The sequence below is a fragment of the Gobius niger genome (assembly GCF_951799975.1).
Source record: "Gobius niger genome assembly, chromosome: 12".
Classification (NCBI taxonomy): Eukaryota; Metazoa; Chordata; class Actinopteri; order Gobiiformes; family Gobiidae; genus Gobius; species Gobius niger.
This window is the reverse complement of record NC_136863.1, coordinates 31087173-31103173: the sequence shown is the minus strand read 5'-3', so window position 1 is coordinate 31103173 and position 16001 is coordinate 31087173. Positions and strand designations below refer to the sequence as shown.

The 16001-nt window shown below is 40.5% G+C and overlaps 2 long non-coding RNA genes across 2 annotated transcripts in view; one reads left to right on the top strand and one right to left on the bottom strand.

Moving 5' to 3' along the window:
• LOC306971228 overlaps positions 1 to 16001 on the top strand; it is a 534022-nt gene that overhangs the window by 195366 nt on the left and 322655 nt on the right. The window lies entirely within an intron of this gene.
• LOC306971568 lies at positions 9094 to 9682 on the bottom strand. The gene is made up of 4 exons (XR_013793462.1): positions 9563 to 9682; positions 9471 to 9494; positions 9267 to 9347; positions 9094 to 9190 (listed from the first exon to the last, which is right to left on the bottom strand). It is a non-coding gene; the product is annotated as an uncharacterized lncRNA (long non-coding RNA).

Here is a 16001-nt window from a genome sequence, read left to right as displayed (position 1 = left end):
TGTGGCATAACACCATGTCACCAGGAGATGGGGCACTTCTTCTGAAGCGAGAAAGAACAAACTCAATCATCGTGACAAACAAGCAAATCTGCGCAAGGAAGAGAGTCTGACCGCAAACAGGAAAAGATCAGATTCCAAGTTCCAAGTTGCTCGCCAAAAACATTCTACATTTCTAGAAGACAAGAAACAACAAGAAAACTCTACTAAACTCAAGAATAATCAAAAAATGAATCCACGCAAGTCACATAGTTACACAATTTTCCTCGAAGCTAAGTGGCTATGTGACATATTTGTTTCATAGTCTCACACAGGGTTAAAAAGGTTGGGCACCTCTGGATTAATGAAACATTTGCAAACAAAACGAAACCCCACTTTGGGTATAGGATACAAAAGTTTATTTTGCCCTTTTAAACACAGATCTGACCAAACTTTTTTTTTCCATTGTGGGCCACACATTGATTATGGCCAGCCACAGACAGTGGTCAATGCAGTGAAACATTCAACTGAGTGCATCTGGATTTCATTTTAAAGGTGCAACCACACCTTTATGGAGATACCTTTATACCGGCTCCGGTTATAAAAAGGACTGCATTTTTGCCACACTTTGCGCTTGCTTTAAATGCTCTTTGCTGTGCTTTATTTAATATACACACTTTTGGACACAAGATTGCTCAGTGATTCATAACAAACTAATGTACATGTATGAAAAACAAAAAGATTGTCTGCACTCATTTCTTACAGCTTGTACTACACCTGGATTCATCATCATTGTTAATGCGTGCTTTGCACTCTTGTGATGGAAACAGGCTGTGCAAGTTTTGGAAAGTGTAAAAAAGCCAGGATATTTTGTTAAAAGAAGCTGAAAATCCAGACACGCCAATAAATATGGCACTTATTGCTGGGTTGCAGGTTCTAGAATATGATGATGTCATCGAACCCAACGGGGGGGCAGGAGCCAGTTTTTCCTATTAACAGCATTACTCTATCACTAGTCGTAGCTAAAAAGAAAATGTATGTATTTAAAAAATGATCATTAATATCAGTCACTGGGTCCATGATCTCTCTGTACAAGACCAAACATTTCCTCAAAAACAAAATAATATTTCCTCTATATAATAGTATAGGCCTTTAGAATGCTGTGATGTCACCAGCAATAGCAACCGGCCATCCTCGGGGTCGTTGGACCATTTATGAGTGGGTCTTGAGCCAAGTTCAAGATAAGATAAGATAATCCTTTATTGATCTCACAATGGAGAAATTCACTTGTTACAGTCAGCGTTCAAGAAGATCACTCAGAGTTGTGCAAAAACAGACAGGAAAATGTGCAACCAGTTAAATAGAATAAAAACGAGGTATCCCACGTACAACAAGCAGCAGAAATACAGCAATAGGTGAACAACAACAATAAAAAATAGGATAAAAAACAGGTCATATAAGTAAAATATCAGGGTGTAAAGTTACAGTCCTAGTGCAGGATGTCAATAAGTGATGCTGGTGCAGGGAATAAAGTGCAGCTGATACAGAGATTATTGCACATGTTGCTTTACAGTTCTTTGCATCATTTTAGTATTTCAATAGGTTTATTTTATCTTATCAACCATATTTTTTTGAGAAAAATACAATCTTCCAACAAGTGCTTATGGGTTACACTGCAAAAAGTAATTAACTAGATCAGTATAAACATCTCAATTTGAGCATAATAATCCAAATCTTAGTTGTTTTGACAAGTTAAGAAGTTCTTGAGATGTTTCTGACTCGTTTCGATACATTTCGTCCTTATTTCAGGTCATTTTCTTGGCCAATGGGGTAAGAAAATTGGTCTTGTCTCATTGGCAATTTTACTTTCTTATTTCAAGCGAGATTTACCCTAGAACTGGTCTGAAATGTCCTCAAACAAGCAAAGGAAATCAGGAAAAGTGTCTAAATGAGTGAAAACCGCTCAAAACAAGATACATTTCCTCAATTCAAGTCATCTAAGCCAATGCTTGATATTCACTTTTTGCAGTGTATCGAAGATATTGTTGTTTGCAAAGAATATTACTACCCAAATAATTGCAGCCTTTCAAGTTGCAATTTCTATTTGTTTGCCCTGAATCCTCTAAGATTGTAGCAACAGAAGTTACGTCCATGTATTACTACGACTATTTTTCATGTACTATCCACTCCCGTCTGCACTCCGTATGTGGCAGCTTAAGCGCGCCGCAGTCGGGAGCTCCGCCACCATCTCCTCAAGTGGCCCATCACACTTCAGCCCGGCTTTACGTGACTGAAGGCATTTCCTACAGTGACACGGGCCGCTCCTCCGATGCCGCGCCTGTCAGTCCGGGGCCGAGCGCGGAGTCAAGAGGCTAACGCCGCATATGGCTCCGCATTCAAGACGCTGACAGTGCGGTGCGTCGATGAGTGACTGATAGTTGACCCCACGCTGCTCTTGTCAGGGGGTCCAGTGAAGCTGCCGCAGACAAGCTGTGTCACGCGAGGTTTGCCGCTTCACTCTGAGCGGCCTCCGACTCCACGCGCTCATGACGGGGATTCACATGACAGGGGGAGAGCAGGCTCATTAAAACTCCCGCTTGTTTTACGGCCTCATTAGGGTCTAAAGCGTTGGACCATAGTTTATCTGTTGCGTGTGATCATTTGATTTAAAGGACTAATTTCTTGTCTAAACTGAGCTTTTAACCATGTTGTAACATCATTTCCTGAACAAAATACACCTACAGTGAGATTATCTTGAGTAATCTTGCTTATTCAGTCCGTCTCCTTTTCAAAACCTCAAAGCACTTCATTGCCACTTTCTGACATCACAGCTTCACAAAACGTGTTCATTTCAGATCACAAATTGCCCTCTGTAGAAGAAAGTCTGGCTAAAATAGGGACTAGTAGCAGTAGCTGCATCTTCACATTATTTATCCAATTCTGAATGATAAAAGTTTTTGTCCTTTTGATCCTCTTATCAGTGACATGGGCCAATCAGTATTGAGACAAAAAAGACTTTCAAGCATTTGAACACATACAGTGGGTTGCATAAGCATCGGCCCCTTTTAACATTTTGACATACTATGGACCATAAACATAAATATATTTAATTGAATTATTATGTGAAAGACACACACTAAGTGACACACAATCGTAAAGTGAAAGGAAATTGATACATGAAAAGTGTGATGTGCATAAGTACAGGCCCTTCTTTCCTTTTAGTGCAACCAACTACCTTCAGAAGTTGCCTGATGATTTCTGAATGATCACATGTTGACCCAATCACTAAATAGAGTCAACCTGTGTGTAATCTAATGTCAGTTCAAATACAGCTGCTCTGTGATGGTCTCAGAGGTCTGTCAAGAGACTATTGTGGAGCAGAAGCACCATGAAGTCCAAGAACACACCAGACAGGTCCAGGATGAGGTTATTGAGAAGCATAAAGCTGGGTTAGGTTCTAAAAAGATTTCCAAAGCTTTGAACATCTCTCAAAGTACAGTTAAATACTGTACACCATCCAGGAATGGAAAGAGTCTGACATCACTGTAAACCTACCAAGACCCGGCCGTCCTCCTAAACTTACTGACCGAACAAGGACAGCACTGACCACAGCTGTTACCAAGAAGCCTATGATGACCCTAGATGAACTGCAGAGAGCTACAGCTCAGGTGGGGGAAACTGTCCACAGACCAACTATTAGTCGTACACTGAGTGGCTAGAAGAAGCCATTTTTGAAAGAAAACCATAAGAAGTCCTGTTTGCTATTTGCCAGAAGCTACAGGTAGACTCTGTTAAGTCATTTGGTCAACAATGTGATCATTAAGAAATCATCAGGCAACTTCTGAAGGCAACCCTATACTTTTCAGTTTTTTATTTATAAAAATAAATCTAAATCATGTATACATTTCATTTCACTTCATGATTGTGTGTCACTTCGTGTGTGTCTTTCACATAAAATTTAAATTAAAGATATTTATGTTTATGGTCCATAGTATGGCAAAATGTCAAAAAGTTAAAGGGGGGCCCATGCTTATGCAACCCACTGTAGCAGAAATGTATTGAAATTTAAAAGTTTTTTGGTAAAAAGAAAAACAAACAAAAAACAATAATAATAATAATAATAATAATAATCTAAAAACAGGTAAGCTTGGGTGGAGACTGTTTAAAACTGGGACAAATCAATTGTTTTGTAAAAGAAATCGATGCGGACGTGGGACAAAGGGCTCCAAACTGGGACTGTCCCAGGTAAAACGGGACATCTGGTCAACCTGTGCACTAAAAAAAACTGCCTTTCCTTTGCCATTTTGAACTGCTTCCCCTCTGATGAAGAATCCAACTTTTCTATGCTTTACACCTTGATTTCCCCATGTAAAGTTATGAAACATGGAACTAAAATGGAGCTAAAATCCAAGTGTTTAGCTCAAAGACAAAACAACAGCGTGCACTTCCGGGAGCTGGGATCAAACCGGTAACTTTCAAAGCAGCGGGTGAGCGCTCTACCAGCCGAGCCTCAGTACTTCACTGTGCAAAAGTTCAGAATTGTCGCTTTCTTGTCAATTCTCCCACATTGTACGAAGCTTTTAATCATGTAATCATATTTTTTCTGGTACCTGGAGTACTGTTTTGTTTCAGTAAACTATAGTTAGTTGCTCCCTTGGCTCTTACTCGCTCAAAACGCCAGCCCACTTCAGCAAAATCCGTTAAGCTCCTTTGTGTTATGGAGTGTGAATGATTCAGGGTGACTGAATATGTTACAAAGCTTAGGCTGAAAACAATAGTTGCCAAAGTGGATCATAGGGAAAAATACACCATAATTAAATGTAAATATAGGGTTATGTGGTGGCTTTATTTACATAGAAATAAATCTTAAATGTTTTGACATCAGGTAAATGATTGTATTTTATTTGCATATACGGTATTGTAAAAAGAAAAAATGTAAATGTCGACTGTATGTTTTACATCTTTTAACCCACTTCATTTTTATATTCTTAGGGTTCGCAGGGGTTAATAGCTTGAGGAATGAAGTGTCACAATCACCATTTACTGCATATTTTCAAGAGAGTGAAGTATGCGTATATAGATTGCAATCAAGTAAAAATGAGCAATTCAAAAAGACTGCAGTTATTTCAATCATTCAGTCCCTTCCGCCGAGAACTAAATGTGGCAAGATGAGGGGTGTAGTGAGTAAGCGAATGACCAACTATATATTGTGTTGTAGTAAATGACAAACTGACCAACAAAACCACAATGGGAGTTTCACCCAAAGAATTACAATTAAAAAAGGTACACAGGGTCGTCTACTTTACAGAAACTCATTTTATACAAAGGGATGATTGTTTTTTATTCCGACATACTGAATGTAAGATAAAGGGGAATTCGATTTAATATCAAATGCATAAAATGGCCAGATTTAGACAAAAAGCTCCAAAAAATCAGGGGCTGAGGCTTACCAGTGTGGAGTGGAGGTGAAAAGGGGGATATCCGTGAGAAAAGAGGGCACCCCTAAACAGAACAAACCAAACCAACAAAATGAGTGGACCGACCGCACAAAATACCATCACCAGGGACCACCAGGGACCACCACTGCCACCACGGCGGGACCTCAGCTCCTAAAACATGACAAACACTTTAGTAAAACAGCCTTTATAAGCAACAATGCACAGTCAAATGAACGATTTTTAAATATTCCCCTTCATCATTATTTGTTCAGGTTGCCATAACATGTGGTTTCTTTACAAATCTTAAGTCCGGTAGTTCAATGTTACTTGATCCAAGATGTGGACAACACTGCTTCAACCAACGTGATGAAGCAGGGAAACATATATTGCAAACACTCCTACCTGGAGATACACTGATTTATAGATCACCTGGATTGAGCTCTTAAAGAGACAGTGCGCAATCCATATTGTCCATAAATGTCCCTTGGTCTTCATTATCTTACTAAAATGTGGACGTATCATGCACAAGGCTTAAAAAACATTCTCTTGGGCTCCTGAGCATTAATATTTTACAAACAAGTTAGGAAATGTATGTCGTCGCAGTGAACACAAGGAAGATGCACAATATGTGAATCATTTGTGATACAAGCCAAGGGTGACAAAAGTGTTTTGGGAATCACTATTTTTTTTAGCAATTTTCTGGTGGACGTATTTAGCACATACAAATAAAGTCCACTAAAAATTGGGTCCATATGGATGTTATTTTCAGAGCAGTTTTGTCCAGTAGAGGTGAAAAACGGCACTCCTAGCCAGCGTTGGCATATGTAGCACGAAGCTAACATTAGCACCATGATTAGCATTGTCTGTTATTTCTGTATTTATGGGCTGTTGAACCATTTTGCTCCTCTGCATCTCTCCACACAGCAAAGGGAAAACAGAGGAGGTGGTGGGAGGGGCTCATAGTTGATTGCGAGCAATGACTCGAGCTACTCGATCCACTTCTAGAGGAGAATGCAGCGTCCCAACATGTAAAACTGCCTTCGCTAAAGCTGCTTCTCTGTGATCGCAATGGGTCAGTGGAACAAACTGCCAACAGAGATTATTACAAGTACGACATTCAAAGGTTTTGCGCATTTGACAAAAAAATGGCTTCTAGAAAAACAAACTTGCACTCATAATCTGTAACATCATGTGGGAGCGACCGTTCACCTAGAAAAAGGACCGGTGCAAAATGTTCTAATGTTCCAATCTTGTTTAAATTAAATGTATGTTTTTAATGATGTCAAAATGTATAAATCCATGGGCAAGTATTCATCTACATTTAAAATCAGTTTTTGTACTGCAACATCAACCTGCCCAGGGACTACAGGTGGAAATTAGCATCTTTGCTATAACCTGGTACAATGCATCTTTCCTTTTGGTCAATGTTAAATTGTGCACTGTCCCTGTCTAAATAAAAACCATACCATACCATACCATACCACAATCAGGAAGTGAAACTATTGGATATTTGGTTTCAGCTGTCGATCAATATAGCATTTTCCAACCAGCAAAGTGCAAGATAGAGATAAATATGTTTTTGACATTATTAACAAATACCCACAAATAGACAAATTCCAAGTCAGGACCAAAACAAGGCTGAAATGGAATTAAATTAAACTGAGCTTCTGCACATTTTTAGGTACCACATGTATTTGTTTTGGGTTGTTTTTGTGGGGGGAAAAAACTATAAATTGTAGGTTTAAAGGTGCACAACGCAAGTCTCTGAGTTTTCGCAGAACTATGCCCCCTTTGGCGAAAATCGGAACTGCACTCAGAGTTGTGCACGCTCCTGGACCACACGCACGCTTGCACGAGCACGAGCCGATCAGAACCAAAGGAGCGTCATTCGTGATTGCACAAATCTTTTGTTGAGAGTCGTAATGTCTTCAAAGGTAAGAAAGTTATTTTGAATTATGTGAAAGGATTTTGCATTTCAGTAAACAAGATTGATGTTTGAGAGGAAAAACGGGGGTAGGAGAAAGGTAAAAAAAATAAAATTATAATAATCCCATTTCTACCCGTTTTGTGTGTTCACTGATGATTGGATTATAATTGTAATGCGTTCATGAATAATATAAATTATTACTTAGTATAAAATTAAATAATAATCAGTGAGTGACACACCAAATACCTTATTAGTTGGTCAACAAAGTAGACTGAAATATAACGTTACCATCTGGGCTAAAACAGCCTAATCCTCCGAATATTTGTGAGGGTTTAGCCTGTTTTATTGATCTGCTTAGTAGCATATTCCAACAGCAATATATCCTTATTAGACAGTAATTTGATATACATTTATCTGTGAAATGTGCTAATACTTTTCAACTACTGTACCAGGGCAGTGTATGTAACGGCCAAAAGTCACTAGTTTATACATTTAGAAGAGGAAAAAAGGCTCCCTATACACATAACATGGAATTCATTCACACAGTACTGGGAAATAGAAAGCGCATGGGCCGGTAGTTATGCTGTTCAGAAGCAAACTTGATGTAGACGAATACAGTTATTTGTTTTGTAAAAAGTCAGCCTGCTGTACAATATGAGGGAAGTAAAATAAGCTCCCCTTCATCATTGTATTTCTTTCCTGCGATGTGTAGAATACAGCATGTATCTTATCACAATAACAAAATATTGTTCTCCCTTTAGAATTCCAGCTCGGGTCATTTTGATGTTCTTGTGGAGAGAAGTGGCAGCAGTGGAAGGGGCAGAGCAGACGGGGAGACCACGAGGACGACCAAGGGGGGAGGCAGAAGTACTCGTGGCAGGTGCAGTCATGAGCAAGATTGATCAGTGAGGACATTTATGTTGACTGTAAAGAAGCACCATTCAGGCAATAAACAAGCTGTGAGCACATGAGAAAATATGTCCACGAATTAGGGAAGAAAAGGCTTTATTGTAAATATTTTGTTCCATGTTTGTACAAATAAATATATATGCACTGCTTATGTTTCACTTGGAGTTTGTTCAGGGAGCTGACGGCATCTAGAAAAACAAAACATGATTTTTAGCAATTAGAACAAATATGTTTTTATGGAACAGATAAGAGACATGCATTGTAAAACAATGACAAACGAACATACCTGCCCTCTGTGGACACGTGACTGCACCAGATCAGCCGTAGGAGGGGGCACAAGGCCAGACAGGGGTCATATGTTCTGAAGCTTCGTTTTCTTGGAGGAGTCCTGCAGACTGAAGTCGTATTCGTAGAATTTTTGTCTGCAGGTCAGGGATGTCACTGTTTCTTTTGCCCGGTCTGTGACCTCTTGCAGTACAGTCGTTTTGGCCTGCACAACAATTTATATGACATAAGTTCTCAAACATGCGTAACATAGGAAAGTCATAAAGCGATCACTTACGACACATGGCCTTTGTTGTTGACATACACTGGTTGGTGGTTATGGTGGTCGTGGCCGTCGTCTGTCCCGGCTTCATATAAAGAGGCAGATCCCGGGTGTAGGACCTCTCTTTCCTTACTTTTATCACACAAAGACCCATGGACTCCACCATGTCAGTGGAGTGCACCTCACCACACACCCTAAAATACAAAAATAAACCTCTAGAATGTCATAGTAGAAGCAACATTGACATCTATTACTACAGTACTTTACTTTACATACATTTTGAATGATCAGACTCACCATAAACTCCTCTGTTGCTTGCATGTTGACAAGCAATACAATTACAATATCTTTTATCCAGCCAAGTATTGTTTTATGTCGCGACATCACCCAGGCCTGTTGAACAAGTTCACAATTTAAATTCATGTTTCGTTACTACATGTCACTCTCACATGAAAACCATGTCACTTACAGCATAAAGTCTCTTAGTGAGATGCTGTGCAGCATGCCAGACGTCGAGGGAATGGGAATCGTCCCTCTCGTTGATTCTCTCCTTGTTATAAAACACAAACACTGCATTAGAAAATGCCCATCACTATCTCAAATACAGAAAATATTCTGATTTACAAATGAAACAAAAAAGGCCGGAGACAAAGCACATAAACCACTGAATTACCTGGGGAGTCCATTTGTCCGTCAGCTAAAATAGAAACACAGATGCATGTCCGTTATTAGAGAATTTGCAAATATCTGCAGTTTATAACTTACCAAGGCCAACAACACTGTCTTTAGTCTGTAATGGGTTTATAATGGCAGCCCTCTTCTCTGTCCAAAACTCCCTTACAGCTGGTACGCAGTAGAAATGCTGTATCCCATAGTAGAAGATGCACCATTCTCAGGTTTATTATTTGAAGAGGTTATGGCTGTTCCACATCCACATCTTGTGTCCGCGTGGGCAAACTATGCAGATATATATGCAGAAGTATTACAAATGCACCTACATTATATTACATTACATCCTGTTCATGACTTTTTAAAAAACACTACAGACATTTAGTACTCACCAAGTCTACTATAACTGCAGTCCATGACGGCTTCCTCAAGCCCAATAATGGGAAGTTCATCCAATTGATTCTGCTCTGAACCACCAGGGCTGTGTAACAAAAACATACACACTTTATTCACTCCTTTACAAGGAAAAGACAGTAGGAACTGCATTACAAACATACCACAAAGACACAGGGTGTGTGTCTGTGGCCAGTTCTCGCTCAAACTCTGTCCTGTGCACAAGAAAACATACAATATCTTAGCCAAAAAAAATGCACATCAATAAATTATTGACCCCAAACCAAGTAAAGATTGGAAGAGATTATCATTATTACGGTATTATTATCTATTTATGTATTAGCAATTTACAAACCATCTAAACCAGGACCAACTCAGGACTAACTCAGGACTACACCAGGTCTGCACTAGGTCTAGACATAAACCAGGTCTAAAGTAGGACTAAACAATGACTAACATGTATATGGGTTGCGTGTGCTCTTCACAAATAATGTATTACAATCAGTACACAGCAACAGCCACGTTTCTGGGAACAATTGACTGATTTTCCCCCAAAAGTAAACATATAAGACAAAGTTGAGTCTAAGTCGGTGTGTTGGTCAAGGACATGAGCACCGTTTAGCATTTAGCATCATTTTGAAGATGTGAGCGAAACGTAAAAGGCTCCCGGTAAACCAAACACTAAAACATAGTGTTCATCTTTTATGTTATGTTTCATGTTGTACGAATGATCTGAAGAAAACTCCAAGTTTGTGAACCTGCTCATTGACAATGGCAATAAAACCAATTCTGATAGTAGATTTAGCTAACGCTACAAGCTAAAGACGTAACATTACACATATTACGCATCGTCATTTGTTGACATAGATCTACCGTATCAGACCTCGCATTAGACATTAGAGACTGTGTCTTACCCTTGTAGTCAGAAGAAAGCAGCTGAGGTCCGGGTGAGCCCGAGAGCGGACCGGAGGTAGTTTGTCCGATGTTGACTCGTCTCTGCGGCGCCTGTTTGACTCCAAATTGCCCCTTTTCGGTCACACTAGACAAAGTTTTTATCTTCTTTATCGTACGTTGAGTTTGCGTTTGGGTTTGGGATGAACAAGTGTCCGGTCACTTACAATCCACCCTCTACTTTCGCAAAAGTCGCGGAGTTGTCTTCGCAGATGCGGATAATGGCGGCGAATCAACAAACTCTCCAGAGCCAGGTGCGCGTGAACGCGCATGACGTCACGACCAGGCTCAAAACCTTAAGATTCCGTCCCGAATCCGTCTTATTTATTTTACTGCACAGGATTATAGGGGCGAGTGCAGTGATCAGAGAGGAGCTCAATCAGCACATCAGGCAATTGTTTAAACATGTATGGGTGAGAAAAACGGTTATTTTAACATTTAGAGTTGCGCATAGCACCTTTAAATGGAAGACTTCATTGATTTTGTGTTGCATGGCTTCTTGCCCTTTAGATCTTTACTAACATGTTCTGAAATGCACATCATTCGTATAACAATTCAGCGATTCATATTTCATTGTTGACTATCTGTAAAACGCAAAGGGGTAATTTTGTGCAAGTTTGTGTAGGTGCAAAACGACTAATGTAATTTTTTTCCACATTCATTTACATCTCAGGTTTAAGAGGTCACAATTCCAAATTTTCCACTTAAATCCTACAGCTGTATATGCACTTTATAATGCCTGGCTTCCAGTTGTCTGATAAAGAGAGACATGCAGTAGACAGGTTTGCTGGTGTAATGTCGCGTCTTTATTCCTGACCTTTTCCGGGGCCACACTGTAAAAGGCTGCGCTGTCGCTCCATTGCGGCCCCTGGCTCTCTGGCTGACCTGCCTCGGACCTCCTCGGTTCGGCCCCTGATTCGGGACCTCGCGGTCGGGGTAAAGGGGATCATATCTCGCCCGTGGGTCCTGCTCTTTCGGGGTGCGTGGCTGCGGGACATATCGGAGAAGCGGGCTGGTGATGAGGGCAATGTGTCGCGGAGAGGGACGTCACGGTGAACAGAGGGGACACCGGAGCGACCGCTGAAGATCAAGAGTCAGGAGGACAAAGGGGATGAGGAGCGTCCACGGGAAAGGCCACAGCTCTCAGACGTAATGTGAGGGTACACTTCACACACTGGACACAAGCTCAACAATCCATCTATCTATCTAGTCATCAAGTTGTTTTGGGATTTTGGTATGGGCAGCAAACACAGATGCATTTCATCGATGGAGATACCGTGACGAGATCCTGAGGCCCTTTGTTGTTGTCCAATCATCCACACCATCACCTCATGTTGCAGCATGATAATTCATGTTGCGAGGATCTGTACACAATTCCTGGAAGCAGAAAAAAATCCCAGTTCTTGCATGGCGAGCATACTCACTGGACAGGTCACGAAATGTGTATGGGACGCTCTGGATCGGCGTTTTTGAAGTGTTCCAGTTACTGCAAATACCCAGAAACAGGCTAAAATCAACAACCTGCTCGACTTTATGAAGGAGATGTGCTGCACTACGTGAATGGTGGTCAAATCAGAGACTGACTTGGTTTGTGTTTGTATATTTTTTCTGGGAAATGTGACCAGTTTAAGTACTCCTCACTCTACTAGAATCAGGAGTTCGAAAATATCTGAAGAAGCCTATAACTGAGAGCACTTTCGAAGACCTGCATTTTTCTTCTGCATCTCTAATGAGGTAGCCTGGTTTTACCATAACTTCGTACTCATTGTGTTTCGTACAAGGGTCTGGATCTTCACAATTGAGCTCCGTTATCAGGTGGGAGGGTGAACTCCTTTGAAACGATTGGATCTGATTTTCGGTAGCGTTTGGTCATGACGTGTGTAATGCGCCCGAGTGAGTGAAGCAGCTATTAGAAATCTTGGGGACATTCCTTGCACATTCCAAGGCTTCAATTTTAATTTCTGGATATTTGGGAGCTGAGCCAGGACGGATTGAAGAGCTTCCTTTACTTCCGTATCCGCCGCCATTGCCAAACTACAACCGGTAAATGCGGCGGAAATGCTTGACGTCACCGACAACTCCCGCCTCCCCCGCTCGCTGAATGGTAGATCGAAATTCAACCGATGTAACGCGGTCACTGAGATCAGACCCAGACGCACATGTAGGGAAATTATAATTGGCCGGAGTTTACGGATGGCTCAGGCCACTAATAAGGCAGCGTTTGTTTTTTTGTTGTTGCTGTTGCAGTGTGTTTTCTTAGTAGGTTATTAAATATGATGTTGTTGATGCCAAGTCTGTGTTTGTCTGAAAATTCTGAATTCCGAGACACAATTCTGTCTATGTGGAAGTTCCATTCTTACTTTGGGCCTCTTCGACCCTCCTATTGACCCCTTTGGATCATTCTGTTGAGTGAGGCGACTGGGCGTTTTGTTATGCTGTCCCAAACATCAACACTATCACTGGCACAGGGACAGGCAGCACCGCCGAATGCCCTTGTCAGGCTCCTGTCTGCCCGGCCTCAACACCGCTGCTCCGTGGTGCCATTAAGCTGCACTCGCGGCGGGGCCATTTCATGGTCAAAGAGCATTTTACTGTTAGCTCTCCCCGGGGGGCAGCAGCAGCCAGCCGCTTTGACTACGGCACAGATACGTACGCTGTGTTTTACATGCTGGCTTTTATTGCCACATACATTTCCCTTTACATCAAACCGCTGTGCACTTTTACTGGGGAAGTGTGAGACTACTTAACTCAGCTGCACATGATCGATGGCGTACGCGTGCAGTGAGCTGCGAGCTTAACTAACAATACTAAGTACATACAAGCACTTTACAGCTGGCATATGGCCTTTACTCTGCATGAGTGATGCTCAGATGGTGTCACAGTACCACAAAGGTACTACATTCAATATCTAATAATAGAGCATACAGTTGTTGTTTTTAAGCCAATAGTGCCATGAGTTTAAATATTTTACAAATTTAATAGACTATGTATAATTAACTGTCTGGGCCTGCAATTGGATGTAACGTAATTATATTAAATATTTTATACAAAGCCCCTCCTTTTGCTGATTTTTGCAACTAATCAGAATCCCTGGTGCCATCACTTTGACCAATGAGATGAGCTTTCCTGTGAACCAGCCTGTCAGGTCCAATCAGAAAGCCGGATCATTTACTTTTGTCAGTTGTGTAAACTTTTTGATGGAAAATCCCTTGAGATGCAGCACCACAACACAGGACAAGTTACACAACAAACAAAGTTACATAGAGACAAACGGACACTTTTGCTCAGATACTTCTCCCACTCTCACGACCTTCTCAGAATTTGTGTCCATTTATTTCTCTCATCATTTTGCAGAGTGGCTTTCAGATCTAATCAGGAGGGGAGAGGGGGCTTAACTTGATTGTTTACTTTTGAAAAGTATCTCTCTCCTCATTTTGTAATCTTACCGACTATCACTTTAAGCCCCTTTTCACCGAGTATCCATTTGTTCAGTTCAGTTTTCTTTGTTACCTCTAGAGCAGGGGTAGGCCTCAGAACCTCTGGCCCTCGAGATGGTTTTGAGACCAACCATTGCATGCAAATAAGAAATCAAATACTCAAAAAGTGCAGGAAATAACTGTCAGTATTTGTACAGAACATCCCACTTGGTCATGTAATACTTATACTTATATACTTCTGGCCTCTTCAGTTTTAGTTTACTCTTCTCCACTTGTAATTGTTGAGATCTAGAGCGAGGACTTTGTTCTAGGGCTGCTCGATTATTGAAAAAATCACGATTGTTTTTGTCATAATTGAAATCACGATTATTCAAACGATTATTTGTTGCCTTTAAAAAAAATCCATCAAAAAAGTGACAAAAATCCATCAAAAGTGAAAAAAATCCGGCAAAAAAATGAAAAAAAAAAAAAAAAAAGGACAAAAATCCAGCAGAAAAAAGACAAAAATCCAGCAAAAAAGTGACAAAATTCCAGCAAAAAAGTGACAAAAATCCAGCAAAAAAAGACAAAATTCCAGCAAAAAAGTGACAAAAATCCATCAAAAAAAATTCAAAAATCCAGCAGAAAAAGACAAAAATCCAGCAAAAAAGTGACAAAATTCCAGCAAAAAAGTGACAAAAATCCAGCAAAAAAATGACAAAAATCCAGCAAAAAAAGACAAAATTCCAGCAAAAAAATGACAAAAATCCAGCAGAAAAAAGACAAAAATCCAGCAAAAAAGTTACAAAAATCCATCCAAAAAAATTCAAAAATCCAGCAGAAAAGTGACAAAAATCCAAAAATTAAAAATTAGAAAAAATAAATTAAAAAAAAATAAATTTGCAAAAAAAACAAAAAAAAGAATTGAAAAAAAGAATTATAATCGATTTTTTGCGATTATGCTAATTTTGTAATCGTTTACTGTTGTAATCGAAATCGTAATCGAATTTCGATTAATTGCACAGCCCTACTTTGTTCAATCTACTTGTTTTTCTAAGCCTGTATGCAAAGCCACTGATGCTTTATTAATGTTTAGACAAGTTGTATGTGCTTATTATCCTACCAGAAACCTACCAGTGATGAAACTACGAATCTCAAGGCCAGTGGATTTTGGTCAAACTAAATACAACGCCTCTGCACTTTGCTGGCGCTAGCCCCGTGCGCACGTGTTTGCTCAGCCTTCCGGCAACACGCGTCCAAACCCTGTCAGTTCATCTCGCAGACGGCCCCGCGAGTGAAGGCTGCAACATCTGGAATCCCTCGCAAATGAAGTAATCACAGTTGACGCCAAGCTGCTCCGTAAAGTTAGTTCCCCAGTGAGCGATCATCTCCCACGTCAGGAGGGAGACGGGGACGGCTTTATGAAGACATCAGGGGCTGAGGATGCAAAGTGAGCAAGTGACATTCTGGTAGTCGAACAAAAAGCTCCTAATGAAGACTGGAGGAGTGCGAGGAGGGGGGTGAGGAGGGGGATAGAAGGTTTGGGCGATGTGGGCGATACTGGTCTGCCAAAGTTACTATGACTTAGAAAGTTGAGACACAAGTAAGGTAATGCAACAACAGCTTTCATCGACCCAAGAGACAAAGGGGCTCTTAGTCATTTCTTTGTATTGTACTTTAAGCAGTCGGTCGGATCTGTGTGTGTTTGTGATAGTTTTGTGTACTTACTGTCATTGTTTTTGCAAGTCAAATCTACCTACGGCTATAAATAAAGT